The 17,603-nt window shown below is 37.1% G+C and overlaps 1 protein-coding gene and 1 long non-coding RNA gene across 9 annotated transcripts in view; one reads left to right on the forward strand and one right to left on the reverse strand.

Moving 5' to 3' along the window:
- The window catches only part of LOC115493678 (uncharacterized), a 92,983-nt gene extending 78,989 nt beyond the window's left edge, over window positions 1-13,994 (forward strand). For all 3 annotated transcript variants that reach the window (XR_003958540.4, XR_012054537.1, XR_012054536.1), the window contains 2 exons: window positions 7,873-7,982; window positions 12,464-13,994. This is a non-coding gene — a long non-coding RNA (uncharacterized lncRNA). The remainder of the gene's footprint in view (window positions 1-7,872; window positions 7,983-12,463) is intronic.
- The window catches only part of AGR3 (anterior gradient 3, protein disulphide isomerase family member), a 158,766-nt gene that overhangs the window by 99,396 nt on the left and 41,767 nt on the right, over window positions 1-17,603 (reverse strand). For 5 of the 6 annotated variants that reach the window (XM_072925569.1, XM_072925573.1, XM_072925570.1 and 2 more), the window contains one exon: window positions 6,512-6,590. The exons of the other annotated variant lie outside the window; for it this stretch is intronic. The gene's annotated coding sequence lies outside the window, so the exon portion shown is untranslated. The remainder of the gene's footprint in view (window positions 1-6,511; window positions 6,591-17,603) is intronic. 6 annotated transcript variants of the gene reach the window in all.

Below are 17,603 nucleotides of genomic sequence, written 5' to 3' on the forward strand. Positions count from 1 at the left end.
TCCTCTCCTCTCCTCTCCTCTCCTCTCCTCTCCTCTCCTCTCCTCTCCTCTCCTCTCCTCTCCTCTCCTCTCCTCTCCTCTCCTCTCCTCTCCTCTCCTCTCCTCTCCTCTCCTCTCCTCTCCTCTCCTCTCCTCTCCTCTCCTCTCCTCTCCTCTCCTCTCCTCTCCTCTCCTCTCCTCTCCTCTCCTCTCCTCTCCTCTCCTCTCCTCTCCTCTCCCTTTTGGCTTTCATATTAAGATCAATTTCCCATCAGCTTTCTTATGTGTATGACATTTTCCCAAACCATTCCCTCCACTTATGCACTGTGAAAGACATGGTCAGTCACAAGACACGACAAAACCCAACCACAGAGAGAAATCAAGGAACTCTGCCCAGCCATCACTGCCCTGAATTTTGACATAAGAGCAATGTTACACATGAGTTTCTGATACCACATCAGAAGGCAATGGATGTGCTGGTAGGTGATTTAAGGCCATCACAACAGAAAGTGCCCAAGAAAGCAATTAAAATCTGAGAAATGGGGCTTCAAGGATACTGCTATGCTGATTAGCTCTTCTGTATTCTTTTTGAAGCTACCCTACAGATTTTTCATTCTAGCTCAGTTGAGGGATGAGGTTGAACATATAATAATTTCTGTATTGTAAATTCAGACAGACAAAAGAACAGATTGTTTTTACTTTTTTTTTTTTTTTTTCTTTTAAGTACTAAACACTTCCTCTCTTAGAGGTGTGTGAACATCTACTACTTTTCTCACAGATATCCTGCAAGGAACTAGGAAGCCAAGTGGAGTAGATTTACTACTCTTTGTTGTTAGACTGAAAGTATAATTTTGCGTTTAGTTTTTAAAAGGCAACAATTGCCTAAAGTGGTAGGAGAGCCAGTATTTTAGAGATAGTTAAGACAATACAAACATTCCACACACAGTTGATTAAATTAAAAGCAACATTAAATAACACTCTATCTATAGTACATATTTCATTCATTGCGCAGACCTGGCCGGGGGCTTGTTTAAAAAAGCACCAGATGTTTCTCTAAGAAATGTATTTGTCTTTGTGTGATGACAGATGCTCTTTGAAATCACAAAGTATGTAATAGCAGAGTTTGCCATTTGAAATCAGGAAATTCAATTTGTTTTCTCAGAGGCATGACTGAAGGGCGAATCCCAGTAAGAATTGCTGTATAAACTAATGCTTTTCAACATTTTGTACTTGTCTTGCTACTTTGAAGCTCATTTCCAACACTGTTCCAAACAGAACTGGGAAAATCAGCTTCCAAATACGAGACCTCTGGCAGTAGGTATTTTTCCTCTGAACTTTCTTAGTGTGGTGGTTTACTTAAACTCAAGTTTGCCTTTTGTATTAGTCACCTCACATGATCAGTAGTCTGGGCTATGAACTAATGGAATGGCTCATAGGGAAAAAACGTATTCAGTAGAAACTAATTAAATAGAGGATATTTATTTATACTGTGCAACATGTCCTCTCAGTAATTCTTACAATGTTTGAAATGGAAATGACGACATGCAGCAAAAGATAAATTCATGCCTAAATTTGATAGCAGACAGATTTTCTTTCAAGGTTTTTAAAAACCTTGGCATTCAGACTGGCATTAAAAAAAATCACCATTGTGATGAGCCCTGTATGTGTGTAACTTCTGCCCCGTAACTTCTGCCTCATTCATCATGAAGTTTGTTGAGGTTCAAAACCTGGAAGATTTTCATGGTCCTTAGCTCATTAGTGGTATGGGATACAAACTGTGTAAAAAAACCCCATGGTCTCAGCAAAAGTTGAAGCATACATTTTAGGTTACACATCCTTAAGAATACAAAGCAGTGGTTTAAATACTGTCTCATAATGTATATGTCCTGCAACATGTCTGAATATGCAGGACGTAATTCTTGTCACATTGAAAGCAGCAGAGTTGTTTCAGGCTATTGCATTTTAAGTCTAGATTACTTTGAAGTGTCTAAGACCAGTTTTTTTTAGCTTTTTTTTCAGTCTTTCAGTGGTCTCAGTGCTAATAATTTATTTTGGAATAAGCTCTGAAAAAATGTCAAACTTCTTTTGCTAAAAAATAATTTTTCTTGTAAGATATTTGGCAACCACTGGTTTGAAGTAAAAACAGCACAAAACCCCAATTTTTTGACTTATACTAACTTGGGTGCAAGTGTGACGTGTTTTTCATGCCTAATGTGTTGGCATGAAAAACAGGATTTTTGTATTGTGGTTTAACTACACTAGTCTATAGCAATATAAATATTCATAATTCTCTAATAAAAAAGATATGGATTTTTCCAGTGCTATGAGTGGACACAGATTAAGTACACCTAACCATTTTCTCACTTGTATGACTGGGTTGTTCAATGACAAGAGCCAGGAGGAGAGGAAAGTCTGGGCCAAGACTTGCTCACACGAGAAAATCAGTGTGATTAAAACTTGGACATCCAATAAAATGCCCCTGGAAAAGACAGTCCTGCCCTCCTGCTCCTCTGCACCTCTCCCCACCTTGTGTCAACACCAACACGTGTAGGGCCACGTGCTAAAGTAGATCCAGGAGCAGACTGAAACTGAACTGGCACAAAGGAGGGAAGTTCATTTATCTTTTGGCTGTCACAGTGAGTGTTAGGCTATGATGTATGAGGAGACAAGGGGAGGGCTCTGCCCTTAGGCCCTAGCCTTTGATAATATAGAGAGTCTTGTGAAAGCAGCTTCTTAACTTGGGCATCTTGTTTTCCCTTTTTTTTCTCCCAGGCTCCTGTCCATGTGAAGTTGTGGCACACCACTCAGCTTCCAGATAGTCACAGTGAGGCTGAAGTAGCTGGGAGAAGCAGCTACTGGGCTGTGTGTCAGCTTTCTGGTTTGCAGGGCAAACAGAGAGAATAAAGCTTCCCTGAAATTCTGCACAGTAAAAATCACGTTTTTCTGTTAAGTTTACTCAGTTTAATCAGGTGCTGAATGAATACAAAAGAAGTTAAAATCTGACTCAGAGCTTCAGACTGCAGAGCCAGTGTTGGGGAATTCCCGAACGTAGAACTTCTCCAGATTTTATAATGCATACAAATAGCGGTACATTTATGCTTACTTCCAGTAACAGCTTGCTCATTGCTGAAAAAACATGCTTATAGCTAAATTATTTTAGGAAGCAATTACTGTGTTCTTAAACCTGCAGTAACTGATACATATGAGACCACTCACTTCTGAACACTGTACACTTCATGCATACGTGACTTCCATTCATTTATGAGCTTTTCCTTTGTATTTAATTATTGGCAATGTTTTAAAAGTCTTTCACTGTAAAATTTAAATCCGCAAAATTAGATAATATGCTATTTTTGCCCATTCTTTGATCATCACTTAGAAATATATCCTCCTAACTCACATGTGGTATATCAGGCTTTTAAGGCAGGATTTCTCTTATCATGCAATACACTCCCGGGAGTTTTACTTACAATACAAAAAAAGTATGTAAGCCTGTGTGAAAATCTTTATGACACTGAGGTCCTGCAAGTCCTAATTTTTACACTGTGTTTACTTTTGCAATTTTTCCCCTGATAATAAATACAAAATTTTAGATTAATTTTCCACATATCAGACTTGAATTACATGCTGCATTCTTTTTTTTTTTTTTTTTTTTTTTTTTAAGCATCTAAGTCATTAACTCCGGGCTTGAATTACAGAATTACATAACCAAGACAATGATGGTTGCTGTGGTGCCACTCTACCTTGGTCAAGACCTTTCTGCTTGTCCCTAGAAGCCTTTGCACTCCATTTAGTTTAATCTTATTAAATCATCAGAAAATGCCACTGCCAAAAGAAAAAAAAAAAAAAAGTGATTTGCTTCCTCCTATTTTAGTTTGCTGCAATGGTGTGGCACAGGGTGTGGTGCAATTGCTCCTCCAAATGCTGGCATGGGGTGGATGTGTTGTGACCAGATAGTGGAGGTGAAGCTACCAGGGTCACTGAATGAACTAGAAATCTGTAAAGCAAATACACAGAAACTTGTTCTCCCATGGCTGTTAATTTTGATAAAGTAACTAAGAAAACTAAACCTCTCCCTTGGTTTTGTCATGAAAATGATATACCTCATAAAATCTGTGTGAATATAATTTCCCTGTGTCTAACATTGTCGCCGGAGGAGTAAGGAAGCAGGCATGTAATTCCCACCAACCTCCAAAACTCCTCTGTGAAATTTGTCCTTGAAGAATTTAGCTGTCACAGTCTGCTGCCTGAGACATGGGTGCAGTTTATGAAAGTATCTGAAGTTAATGGACAAGAGCAGAATTTTAAGCCTTGGTGAATCTCTGAGAAATATTAAATGTAATTTCAGTGAAGGCACAATTTCTCTCTAAAGGATTTGTTTTGTGCCTATAGACAAGCATGTGCTTCCACTGCTTGCTGAACTTCAGTTTCTGAGAGAAACATTTTTTTTTTCCCATTTTGCTCCAGGTTTTCCACTTCAGGATTTCCGTTTATCATGTCCCATCAAAAGGGCTCTAAGAATTTTGTCCTGAAAGAAACATCTTGGTTTATAAACTCACTTCTCCCATCACATTATAGAGTCCCTTTCATTAGTTCACCCTCATCTACACATTTAAGACATTTTCTATAAATTTAATTTAGTTTTAACCTTGAATCTTCCAAAATGTGTTACACTTGTAATGTTTTATTCTTTTGATACTATATTTGAGCAAGAAAATTCCATAAGCTCATAGCAACCATCACATAAGGACTATCAGCATAGAACAAATACACACAAAATTGTTACCAAATGTTCTTAGTATATACTTTTCAACAAAAGAGAAATAAAAAGCATGAATAGTCTGACTTGTCAACATGATTACTTAATTACTTACTTGACAAACATTGAATAATAAAATGCAAATGAATTCTTTCAAGATTTTGAATTTTTAAAGATATACAAGGCGCAGATTTTGCTGGGTGGGTGGTCTAAGAATTTGCCTTTTGTTCAACAATTTTTCTTGAGATGTGAATAAGTCTCTGTTTCCTAAGTGAATCAGTGCTACAGTGATATATTGTCAGATAATTCTAAAGGCAAATTGGTGGGGAAAGGGAGAAAACATGAATGAGCATCTTTTGCAAAAAATTGACTATTCAAAGTAAGAGCTACTGGTAATGAGCTCCAGACATTGCTGTAGGAGTGATAAGAACAGGAAACGCTTTGGGCAACATTGTTCTACAAAAATAGCCCTTTTAAAATGCAACATGGCTGGCCTGTCTTTAGCAGCATAGCTGTTGAAAGGATTGCATGAAATTAATTGTACCATAGATGACTCTTGACATGCTGGACTCCTCCTTGTTTCAGATTCTACTTTGTGATCTTGTTAAGCTCTGGAACTGGAACAGCAGACTCTTTCAACAGATAACACTAAGTTCAGCTACTCTTCTCTGTAGCTCCCTGTTACTTAGCATTAATGAAAAGATTAAGAATATCAGCTTATTTTCAGTTGATGGGAAAGACTCTGTGGTTTTTGTTTTTGTTTTTTTTTTTTTTACAGTTATGAAAGGAGTGTCTGACACAATCTGGGAAAGCACTGGCATTCAAACAAGTATTCTTCTGAACCCAGACAGTTATATAAGTTTCACTGGGTGCCATTGCCAATTTACTGAAAGCAATTTGTTTCGATATTACATATCACTTCAGTGATGTTGTAAAGACACTGAAAACTTGAATATTTGCTACTTCTTTTCCTGAAGACTTTATTTGTTTGGGAATGTCAGATTCTAAACAATGTAGTTATTCATCATTAACTTTTTCCCACTCTTCCCTCTGGAATAAAGTCCCTTTCAGGCCAGGCGTCTTGGGAAACTTCAAATGACGGAGACAACAATGAGACACTAAACAAATGGGGAAGTCCCGTTGTCATGGAAGTATTTTTAAGTCATGTCCTAAAAGCATTGCTCATACAAAGGTGTGTAGGTGTGTAAGCATGATTGTAGATCATGCAATACAGCAATTATCTATGTCCAAGGACTTTGTTGTTGGCAAAAGGATCAACAGTTTCAGTTAGCAGTCCACAATTTGGGCACAGAAAATTCATAAGAGATATTTCTTGCAAATGCCTGTCTCTTCAGAGGGAGGTATGACTTTTTGATAGAACCTTCTGCAAAGTACCCACTACCACACTTTCAATTTTTTTGCTGCTTGGATTAAAAAAAAAAAAAAAAAGAAAAAAAGGGTTTCTCCTACTATTTGTATAATTGCTAACTCCTTGCAAAAACTTAGGGTACTTTAAAAAAAATCTTAGTTGGGGGCCCTGCTCCCAACATTTGAGTTATTCTGAAGGGAATCCTGGAGAAGTGAGAATTGAGGCAAATTTTCCACACTTGTTTAACCACAGCTGTAGTCAGTTATTTTCTTATGAACAGCTCTATATTAGTAGACTGAAGATATATGTAGTAATTAGAGTGTCTATCTTAAATTTATGGAAACACAGAAAAGATCATCTTTGAAAACACCAGTGTTTGAAAAGACATGGAGATACATTCTTACCAGATTAAATGGCATGGCTGAGATGAACAAGGAGGTGACATGGCCGTTTTCCATTTCCATTCCATATCCTATCTGAAGCCTATGAGGAGCAGAATATTATTAAAAGTGGTACAGATTTTACTTCAGCTGAAATCAGAAATACATTGGCTTAAAGATCTTTGAGTTCTTGTAAGCCATTTTAGATCAAACATAAGAGGAATTGAGGAGAATTTCAGTTGAATAATTTGATTACTCCAATGAAACTTACACAGATATTTTGAACTTATGGAGGAGTGTTTAAACCAAAAGTAGAATGGCCAGAAAACAATTTTTGTTTTCTGACTTGAGGTTTCAGGGTCCTGAGCAAAGTCTATCTTCTCACGTTCACTAAAATGGGAAGCTATTTTCTCTTGCTATTTTTCAGATGAGATTAGTGGATGCCTGATGCCATCTGAAAATATTCAGTAGATCCCATTTTTTCCTGTAGGCTAGAAGGTCTTCCAGGTTGTCCTTTGTCATATTGTAAGCCCTGGGCTGATGTATTAGACACTCAGGGATGCCTAAAATGATGCCCTATGTCTATGCTTAAGGACTTGAAGCCTTGATGTGTTTGGGCATCTAGGACTACTAGGAGGATGTGAATGAGCTTTGATGTCTGATCCCATCACATCTGTGAAACTGAGGACTCTGTCCTTTGCATCGGTGTTTAACCTTTGGAAAGCCTACTTTAACACCCTATGGAAGGAATTAACCAGGGTGAGTCTAACAATTCCCCTGCTAAAATGAAGTTTTGAGTAGAGCAAAATACCAATTACAATTGCAGTTAAAAATAGATTTTTTTTTTCTTCCAATCGTCTGAGTCTGTTAATGAAAAACAAAAAAAAAAGGAAGTAATTTTCTCTTTAAAGACTAATAAACTATTACTCTGATGAAAATCGTGTTTCAGCTACCAGCCAATTTCATTAATTGTGGGATCTGCTATGTAGTTTGCTGATAATTAGTGAGTAATACTCTGTAAAAGCAATTGCGTGTGAACTCTTTCCTTTAAAAACACAACCCTCAATGGGAGTTGACTTCCTCACTCTCCTTTGAAAATTCCATCCCTGGTATTTCTTATTATATTAGTAAGCAGTTATTATTCAGAAATTATTACTGACTAATTAGATTCAGTGGAGAAGGCAGATAAGGAGGAAACCTCACGAGTAATTACAGTAAATAGCACACATATCTTCTTAATGGTAGAGATACAGTGAGTTCTGCAAGAAAATCTGCTTGGGAGCTGAAAAAGATGCAGAAATGAGTAATTCCTTCTTCTGAAGACATGTACCCTGCTGAAAGAGCTCTTAATTTTTCACATGATTGCACTTGCATTTTGTCTGCAGCTATTCACTGCCAAAGTCCTACACTGTTGAGAGATTGTGGCTTTTGAGCACATCGCTGATCCGACGTTGTCACAATGGCCAAAAATGTCAAATTCATACTCACAATCTTGGTAAGTACATGAAGAAACAGAACTGCTTATATCACACAGACATCCATTGGAGCAACTGCTTTTTTTATTCCTAAAACAAACATAACTGGGCAGAACTACAAGATACTAAACTACAGCAAATAATCTCAGCCCAGTCAGGAGGACTTGAAATGTCCTAAAAAAGTCACCGAGTCCCATAATGACACAGTAAATGGGTGTGAGTGAGCATTACATACCCTGTGAACATACTTTGATGCTGTTGCTCCTAATGCCTGCTTGGATATTTTTCTGATAGTTTTTGGCAATTTGTCTTGGCGTGGGACTATGATCTATGTTGAAATGATAAAGGAGACATTGTTACAATGGAGTCTGAATCATAACCCCCTGTATAATTGTTTCTGTCTTTTACTGGCAACTTGCTAATACTGTGGATGCTTTTGGGTGTTTATTCTCTGTTACTGAGGTATTTATCCTGTGGTAAGCAGTCTCGTGAAAGAGTCTGAAAGAATGGTCTCTCTAAGGGACTTTTCTGGATAATAGGAAGATAAATTAATTAATATCTGCAAGTTGAAGTATTTCTACAAGCCCGTTAAGTACTGCTATTTTATCTTTAAAACTAGCTCATGGCAATATTAATGAATAATACATTAGAATAGGAGAATGACCATAAGAACCCAGATCCCAGGCTTTTGCAGCTCAGTGTGCTCTTTCTCGTTGTGATCAATAGCAAATCACATTACTCATGGGGATATGAAACGAAAAGCCTCAGATTCAAAGATCTGGTGGTCATTGTCCTGTATTGTGGTATGCAAAACTGAATTACTTATTCTCTATAAAAAGCTTTCTAATCCAGATCATGTAGGAACATGCGGTGTCTCCAGGAGAGGTTGAAAAAGAAAGAATTTCAGTATGGTATGCCAGATCTGCATACCAAAAATATATGTCTGACCTGGATTTGGGTCATAAATTTAGGTATACATTTAGTGGGTTTTTTTCCCTCCTTAATTATTTTTGAACCTGCCACAGGAATTCTAATCCACTGAAAACTGAACTCAGAGCTTTGAATTTCCAGCATCCTTTTCTAATATATAAGTAATTTTGTTTCCTACTGAAGGACTGCTAGCCTGGTCATAATATGAGGAAAGGAGACAATAACGAACAATCAGGCATGATATAAATTTATTGAAGGTATATCCTTCCATGTGTTTTCTCTTTGATAGATTTTTTTTTTAAACATCTAGCTCAGGACAAAATCATTTAAAACTAAGAAAAGAGAACAGTCCCTTCCGCAGCTACCTTGTACTCTTAGAATATATTCCTCTTTTGTTAAGAATAAAGATAAGCATGAAGTGCAGAAATTTAATTTTTGATTTACATGAAGAAGTAATAATCTAGGTTGTAAAATATGTCAGCATTTTTTAGCAACTTAGAACTTGATGCTTCCAAGGATAAACTTAATTTCCCCTACATATAATGAAGATATATAACTCCTTGCAAAATTAATTTTGATGTGAACATTCTTAAACACTATGGATATAGAATCCTGTAGGGGAAAGCAAACACAACAGCCTTGCTGGTCAAGTGATCAATCATTTTGCTGTAATACATGAAGTTCTTTAACTAAGTGAATGCTTTTCATTTAAGGACCAGGGCACATGGATGAGCCTTTATATCATCCTCATGGGGGTCTCCTTTCTTATACTGGAAAATCATCATTGTTGAACTCTCAGTGATATTAAAGATGGGAATATTGTAAACTTTATCAAAGATAATGGGAAGCACTTGCCCAAAATATACTTGATAAAATTATATCAGGGTAAAATCCTCATAGTTTTTCCTCTAACTAGGTATTGAAATATTCTACTGGTGTCTCTTGAGATTGAAAGTGTCTCTTAATAAAGGGCCAACATGTTGCTTACTTGACCCATAGTTTGTAACAATATGTGCATTGTGCATGTTGGAGAAATAATTTTATTTCTGCTAGTACAGATCACAGCAGCAATTGACCCACTGTGATCTAGAGATCCTTTAATCCTTCTCCATTTGATCCAGAATTATTCAGCATTAAAGCTAGAATTTAATGAAGCTAAAATTAATCAGTAACATTAATTTTTGAGCCATAATGCATTGAATGTGCAGGTGGATCTTGCTCAGCAAAAGAAATACAAAACCAGATTTTAGAAATCTAAATCTAAGATTTTAGAAATCTAATTTAGAAATCTGCTAAGGTGGACTGATCAAATTCTGCCCAAGTCTGTCTTTCTCTCTGCATCTGCTCTCAGCTGACATGCAAGTACGTGAATTTGAAATTATATAGTTGTAACTAAGAACAAAATTTGGCCCTTCACCTGTCTCTACATCTCTTTTATAATTTTTTTTTTTAGCAAATTATTTAAATATGTTCATATTTTTTTTTCCCAACATAGCTATCTGTTCATTAAGCATCCATGCTGTTGGGTAAGCTGTGGATCAGCAGTTAAACATGGGGTTTTAAACAAATTCCTATAAACCCTGCTTTGTTTCAAGTCCAGCACAGATGTAGAACTCTTCATCTTCATTTAACAGCTAGTATATCCCTGAGTTTTTTGTTTCAAATGGCACAATTTTCTCTTCTATACCTCATAATTGTACTTTACCTCTTCATTAAATGTTAGTTCCAGTCCAGGACACTGATCTTAGAGTTGTTGAAATTTCCTTAATTTTTTTCCCACTACTTCTCTTTTTTCAGAGCCCAAACTGGAATATTCCTTCAAGCTCAAATCTTGGGAAACTTCCAAGTTGGTGCAGCCAATATTTGGTGGCCTGTTTTCATTCAAACTTCTTTTTGTGGGAGTTGTCACACATTTAAGAAAGCTCAAGACACTCTTGACCCCTATATTAGATCCCCCAATTAAGACAAGGAAAGGAACCCTGGGCTTGGCTCTCTGAGTATTTTGCTGCTACTTGTTTTGCTAAACAAATTGCTCCTGATGAAAATCTTTCTGCACGTGCTCTGTTAGCACTTTCTTCTCTCTCCACATTGGTTCAAATATGATGACTGGGTTACTTTTCAGAGCACCTTAAGTACCATATAAACAGTGCTCACATTACATATTTGCAGAACAGGAATAAATTTTCATGACATTTATGCAAACTTCTGGTTTAGCTTGTGTAAACTGTGCATTCCCTATGCACAAAGAATGGACTTTATTACATTAGTGAAAATAGGTTGAACATTTAAAAGAAAGTATTACATATTCCAACTGAATGCAAACATATAAAACCCCCAAAATTAAAGATGATAATGTTTGGATCCTGGGGATTAGGTGGAGGAGAAAGAAATCCCATGAATGTGAAGAAAGAAATTAACCTTTTATCCATTGCTGGCATCCTTAGATTGCACATGTGTTTGGCAACCATGCAATACTTGAAATATGAGACCTGGCAGTACCATGGTGCCAGACATAGCTAGCATTAGAAATATTCTTACAAATTATTAAAAAGTGCCCTGAAATTGCTGCAAAAGCAAAGATCCTTATCCAAAAATATACTGCTTACATTGAGCATATAAATGTATTACTGTACTTTGACATTAAAATAAATTGGGTCATATTTACATATCCAGGACTGATTAACTTCTGTCAAATGCAAGTATGACATGGCTCCAGGTTTCAAAATAACTTGCAATTTTACTTTAGAAAGACTTTGGTTTCCCTCATGGTGCCATCATATAGTCAGCTACAGCCTGTAGTGGCCAACAAAGGCTCTCTGTCACTCAATAAGTCCTCTGTGTCTTCTCTTAGCAGAATTTCTTTTTATACATTGATCATAAGAAAGTGAGTGGGGTTAGCATTCATTCACTTTCCATAATTTTATCAAGTTCCAAATGATGCTTATAAATAAGGTATACTTCTTAAGTGAGTAAATTACTGTAATTATTTTATTTCAAGTTTAGATGATGTCAGTTCCTCTAGACATGTCTACCCAGAATATGGTGATTACATGAAAGACTGAAGGGCACCTGGAGGTAAACTTTTCAGTCTTTGTGTAGGATTTACATATACACACATTCTCATTTGCCTTCTGCAAGTATAATATGGCTTAAGGAGAGCTGCTGCTTAAATTGAAGAAAATAAAAAGGCTGGGAAAATGTACTGGTTTGAATGAAAATGAAGTTTACTTTAAAATAAACATAAGCTGGGTAATCTGAAAGTGAAAAAATAACTTTTTAAAGTGACGTATCAAAAAAGCTTATTTGACACCTTAATAGAATGATTTTTATTTTCCATTACTAACTAACACAATGTAAAACTCTATTTTTTAATACTGAAACTCAAAAATCATGAAAGGCTCAGAACTGGAGCATGGGGCTTAATTTATTTCTTTTTAAAATCAAATATCCTAATGTTATGTGGGTTTGGTTTTTTGTTTTTGTTTTTGGTTTTGGTTTTGGTTTTGTTTTGTTTTTGATTTTTTTTCTTTTTTCCCCATGGACCATTCCAGCACTTTGTGTTCTCTTTCAGAAATTGACAAAACAGAAGAGGTTGCTGATGAGATGGACTGGCTGGTTCAAGTCAGCTTTATTAAGGTGTAACTCAAAGTAGACAAGCCAGGTGACCTCCACATTGTCTTTTACTGGTAATAGTCTACATGCACTTCAAGGATTGTATGGCTAAAGCATGCTGTAGAGAGAGATCCATCATGCCACAATGTGATCCACATATTCTGCAAGAAGTTAGTATGAGTTACCTCAAGCAAAGAGAAGCTTACACTAAACCAGGCTGACAGTTTCCACTGTTAGAAAATCTCCTGGAAAAAGAAGTACCACATGTTCCTGATATAAAGACTCTTCACCATGAAATGGAAATACATCTCTCTGCTGCTTTCCACAATTTTAACCTGCCCCTCCTTTGGCTCACTCACTGGGCTTTGCCTGTGTTTTGAATCCTCTGATAATTTTAGTTCACAGTACTGCTTGACTTGGTCATTTTGTGAGAAATTATTGCAGATGCTAACCTGTGTGATCCCTGCAAGGGAAGGTGAGAACTGTGCAGACTAGCAGCACTTCTATCTGGCTAAACTCTTGTCTTTATACATGGTATTTTCATAAATCAAAATATGATGTCTTTTGGGAATGTAACACCTTCAGATTCAGGCAATATATAAATAAATGTTCATCTTCTGGGGCTGAAATGGTGGAATTTTGTCGGTCTTCTCCTGCAGTCAGTCAGCTGGGAAGTTGGCAACAAAATTCTCAGATGAGCAGACCACAGGCTTGATGATTCTTCTTGATCCCAGAGTATTTGTTATATCCTGCAGGTGTGATGTTTTGCTGGTCTATATAAGTTCCTTTATCATTCCTACAGTGGCATGATCACCAGTACCCAATGCCTGATGCACAACACCTCAACAACATGATTGTGGATTTTTTGCAGTTTTGCTAAGTAAGATCCTGAATAGAACTGTGGTCATTTCCACTTGTCAGCAAGAACTGCTCCTTGCACTCGGCCTCTAGCTGCACAGCACAACTCTTTAAGAAGTTATTTGATGAGATCACAGTGGCAGAACTACTCTGTGCCTGTGTTACAGGAGCAGTACAACCACAGCCATGTGCCTTGATTGCCCCAGAACTTCTGGGCACTGAAGAAATTATCCATGCTTTAGCCAAGATTTGCTATCTAGTGGAGCCTAAATGAACTCTACTGTGTGTTGCAATCCCCTTACCAAAAGCATATTTCTGAAAGTATCTGCTCTTGTTTGCAAGGAGGGTGGGCCTTCAGTTGTCTTTAAATCTGCAAAGGTAGTCCTAAGAGGCAATCAGTGTCTGCAGATTTAATTTTTTTTCAATATTTTCAAAAGAAGATGGGGCAATGAGATATAGAAATGCACTGTTTCTCCTTTGTCCTAAGACATTCTAAACATGCTCCAGGGAACAACAAAATTCTCTGTTACAGTAACAGCTCTGTCTGTAACCCAGAAAATTCTTCCTTGTTTATAATCCTCTTTCTTCTATGCCAGTAAAAAAAATAAAGAACTATGGTAGAAAGAACTTAATAGTTGATAGTGAATTCCCTACCCTTCCTTTTCTTCAGAAAACTTCTCAGAGTTCTGGCTGTCACAAATCATTTGTGTATTGGTCCTGGTTAACTACATCCTGGATTTGATGACCCTTTTTCCATATCTGCCTTATTTTTAGAAAATTGATTTGAGTAAGACATAGCCCAAGCTAACTGTGCTAAGCTGTCTGGAATGGAATACATGGAAAATAAAGATTAAACATTGAGTTTAGTGATATAAAACTTTTGAAGAGCAAATAGGAGTGGGAATAGCAGAGTCAGAAGCTCTAGGCACAGAGGAGAACTGAAAGGAAACATGCACCATCACTGCTACACTACATCAACACTGCAGAGCTGTCATCCTAACCCACAGAAATGCCTACACTTCTCAAATAAACTTATCTGCTCTGCCCAATTCTGTATACTTGTAGAGCTGTGAGAACTGGTGACAGACAGGTGTGGTCACTGCCTGCCAGAATCAACAAAACTCCAAGTAGAGCCCTGTCCTCATATCCTCTCTGTTGAGAGATCAGCCTTCAAGTCTCCATTTCTGACAGGGCGACATATTTGTGTCAGATTGGGTTTCAGGAGGACAGACAATACTCATGACCATTATATCTGGGGTCAACTATCAGCCATTATTCTATGGATAATTGATTGTAAAAGAAAAAGGGCAATTGGGCAATCAACTCCATAAAAAGATAAATAAAAAACATGTTTTGCATTTGTAAATCTCTCCAAGGCTGCAAAAGCATTTGTGATATGGATGTCTAAAATGTTGCTCATTTTACTGGCAAGATACTAAAATATGATCTGTGTAAAGGTAGTTGGTGATTGCTTTCATTTTAAATTTCTTACACCGTTCCACTGGTAGATCTTCCTGTACACCTTTCTATTCTAGTGATTTTCAGCAGCCAGAATTTGAATTAATCAATCAATATTAAAGTGGCTTGGGATAATGTGCATCCTGAGAATTGGAGGGACTTCAAAGACTGTATTAGGCTTACCTAGAAACTTGGCACTGGATTTTAAGGGCAGGTCCTCAGCAAAGAGGGCATGAAATGTATCTACTTCTTTGTCTTAATTCAATGAGAGACTCTCAGACTCACTGGAAATTGTTAGCTTTTAAAGACCAGTCTGCCTCTAATTACACAAATAAACTCTGTAGGCCTATCTGTCCATTAGGGAAAACATTGCTGGCATTGTTTTTAATACAATGTTTTTAATTTACTTAAAGGATAGGAAAATAGAGCTAAAACCATTGTCCTTCAAACAGGACTTGGAGGAGAATTAAAAATAAGTGCTGGGTTTGCCAGTGGCTAAGAATGGATTTTCAGCAAACTGACACAAATTTTTCCTTCTTTTTCTGCCAAAATAATGCAATAAAGCGTAGAGACATAAATGAAACACATATTAAAAGTAACAGGTCATGTGCCACATCCTAGAATTCCTATTAGTACCCAATAAGTTCATAAAACTAGGAGCCCTGGCCATGGAACACTTGGATAAGGGTTCATTGCAACCTTCAGGAAGATACAGACAGGGTTTGGGACTCCAAACTGGAGAAAAAGAAGCACAGGGGGCCCACCATCAGTAGCCCCACAGTACAGGTCTCTAGAGAAGCCAGAAAGAGATTTGAGCCATGCCTACTGCCATGTGTAGTAGCTGAGGACTCCCTGATGTGTGGACACGCTCTGAGTTTCGGGACCTCGTTGCCGTGCCTGTATTCTGAGGGGAGTTGGGGACTGTGTCCCCAGCTGCCCATGGCACTCTCAGGGCTGGCTTGGGGAAGCCCCAGGTTTTGTTTCTACATGTGTGGCATGGTTGGGAGACCCAGGGAGCGGAGTGGAGGGAGAAGTGAGTACTTCCCAGGAGTCCACTATCCTATTCTCCTCTCCTAGAACAGACTGAACCTTCTGCTGCCCAGGAATTTGTCCTGCCCGGGCTTCATCCTGGAGAAATGAGCAGTTTTCACTGAAGGTTATAAGCAACAATGTCTGGATGACTTACAACTTCTTACAGGGCAAGAACTTTGGTGCCCTGAGTGCTCAGGATACAGACAGTTGATGTACAGGTTACACTTACTGCTTCTTCTTGCTCTTCCCCATCTTGCTATTTTCATAGTCACTACAAATATTCATTTTACTTCTTATGTTTCCAATGTTTTCATTACATCAAAAGTCTTTTAATTCATGGCAAATTTAGGATTTTATTGGTTCAAAACTTGATTTATCATTAACTCGGTAATTAATTCTCAGGAGTTTATACTTTTCGTACTCTTAGTAGAGTATGCAAATTATGTTCTGTACTAACAATACATCTTTTCTGTCATAAAAGGTAGATATAGTAAAGGGAACATCTTGAAAGTCAAGTCCCCTGGAAGATTATTCTGCTTGACACTACTAAAAGGCAAAAGTTCCAGTTAAAATTAAATGACAGTTGTTTATATAAGCAGATCATAGTTACTTTAATTATTGCTTTTGGCAGGATCCTAGAAGTTTAATCTTTCTTAAATCCCACATTAATGTCTGCTGGCTGTAGGGATTTAGTTACCATGAAAAAATATTCAACCACTACCTAACCTAAATACAGCTGTACACTAGGGCAGTGTTACCCAAGATAGTTTCATTTGAATGAAATAGGAAGATTGTTCTCAATTACTAATTCAGTTAGAAGACTGAGGAACATGAGATACATATAAATCTAATTTCTTTAGCGTAGCAATTTATAAAGGACTTCAGGTCTTTGAAGTTAAAAGATCTTATTTGTATTGCTTGATGTAGGTCAGTCATTGCAGAACAATTTACTCATTTATCTTTTTTTAGGGAAGCCATAATTTTAGGAATAAAAAAGATTGCATTCATATTATGGATGCAAGAGTGAAAATGTCCTGCCATATGGGAAGGAACCATCCCAGTGTGAACTGAAGATTTCACTACAATTGCAGTTACACACCTTCAACTTGTTCTTAAAAGCATCATACAGAGAAAGAATTAGATTCAGTGGGCTGTGATTTCTGGGACTGCCTAGTAGGTACAGGTTTAGGATAGAGATGGCAAAGTCATTCTCTGACTAGTGCTGCTCAAGCTAGCTCCAACATCTGCGGTCATAACCAGCAGCAGTGTAAAAAAGAATATTTCTGCACAGTTCAGTGAGGTTTGGTTAAAGCTCTGACATATTAGTTTGAAAATTTGTTTTTACTACAGAGTTAGTGGAAATAAGTGTTCTTTAACAAGACACAGCTTAAAGATGTATTTGATTGTACTTTTTCTTGAAGCCCTTCAGCACCACCAGGCCTTAACAACCTTTCCTATTCTCTTGGTCTTATGATTCAATAGAGATCCATTAATTTAAGAAAAGCAGTACCATGACTCTTGTTTAGCTGGTGATAAAATTCCCTTTTATTTTTTGCTGTAACTCAAGGTGGACTATATCTCTACTTCTAGTTCTCACAACCCAAACAAAATATTTCTTTGAGACTTTTGAGAAATAAAGATTACATGTGCATTTCAGTTCTGTGTTTTATTTCTGTTAGAACAATCTTTGGTTTTTGCTAAGATGATTGAAATGTAAAAAGCAACTTGTGGTAGAGTTTCACATATTTTTA

Source organism: Taeniopygia guttata, chromosome 2, assembly GCF_048771995.1.
Source record: "Taeniopygia guttata chromosome 2, bTaeGut7.mat, whole genome shotgun sequence".
Classification (NCBI taxonomy): domain Eukaryota; kingdom Metazoa; phylum Chordata; class Aves; order Passeriformes; family Estrildidae; genus Taeniopygia; species Taeniopygia guttata.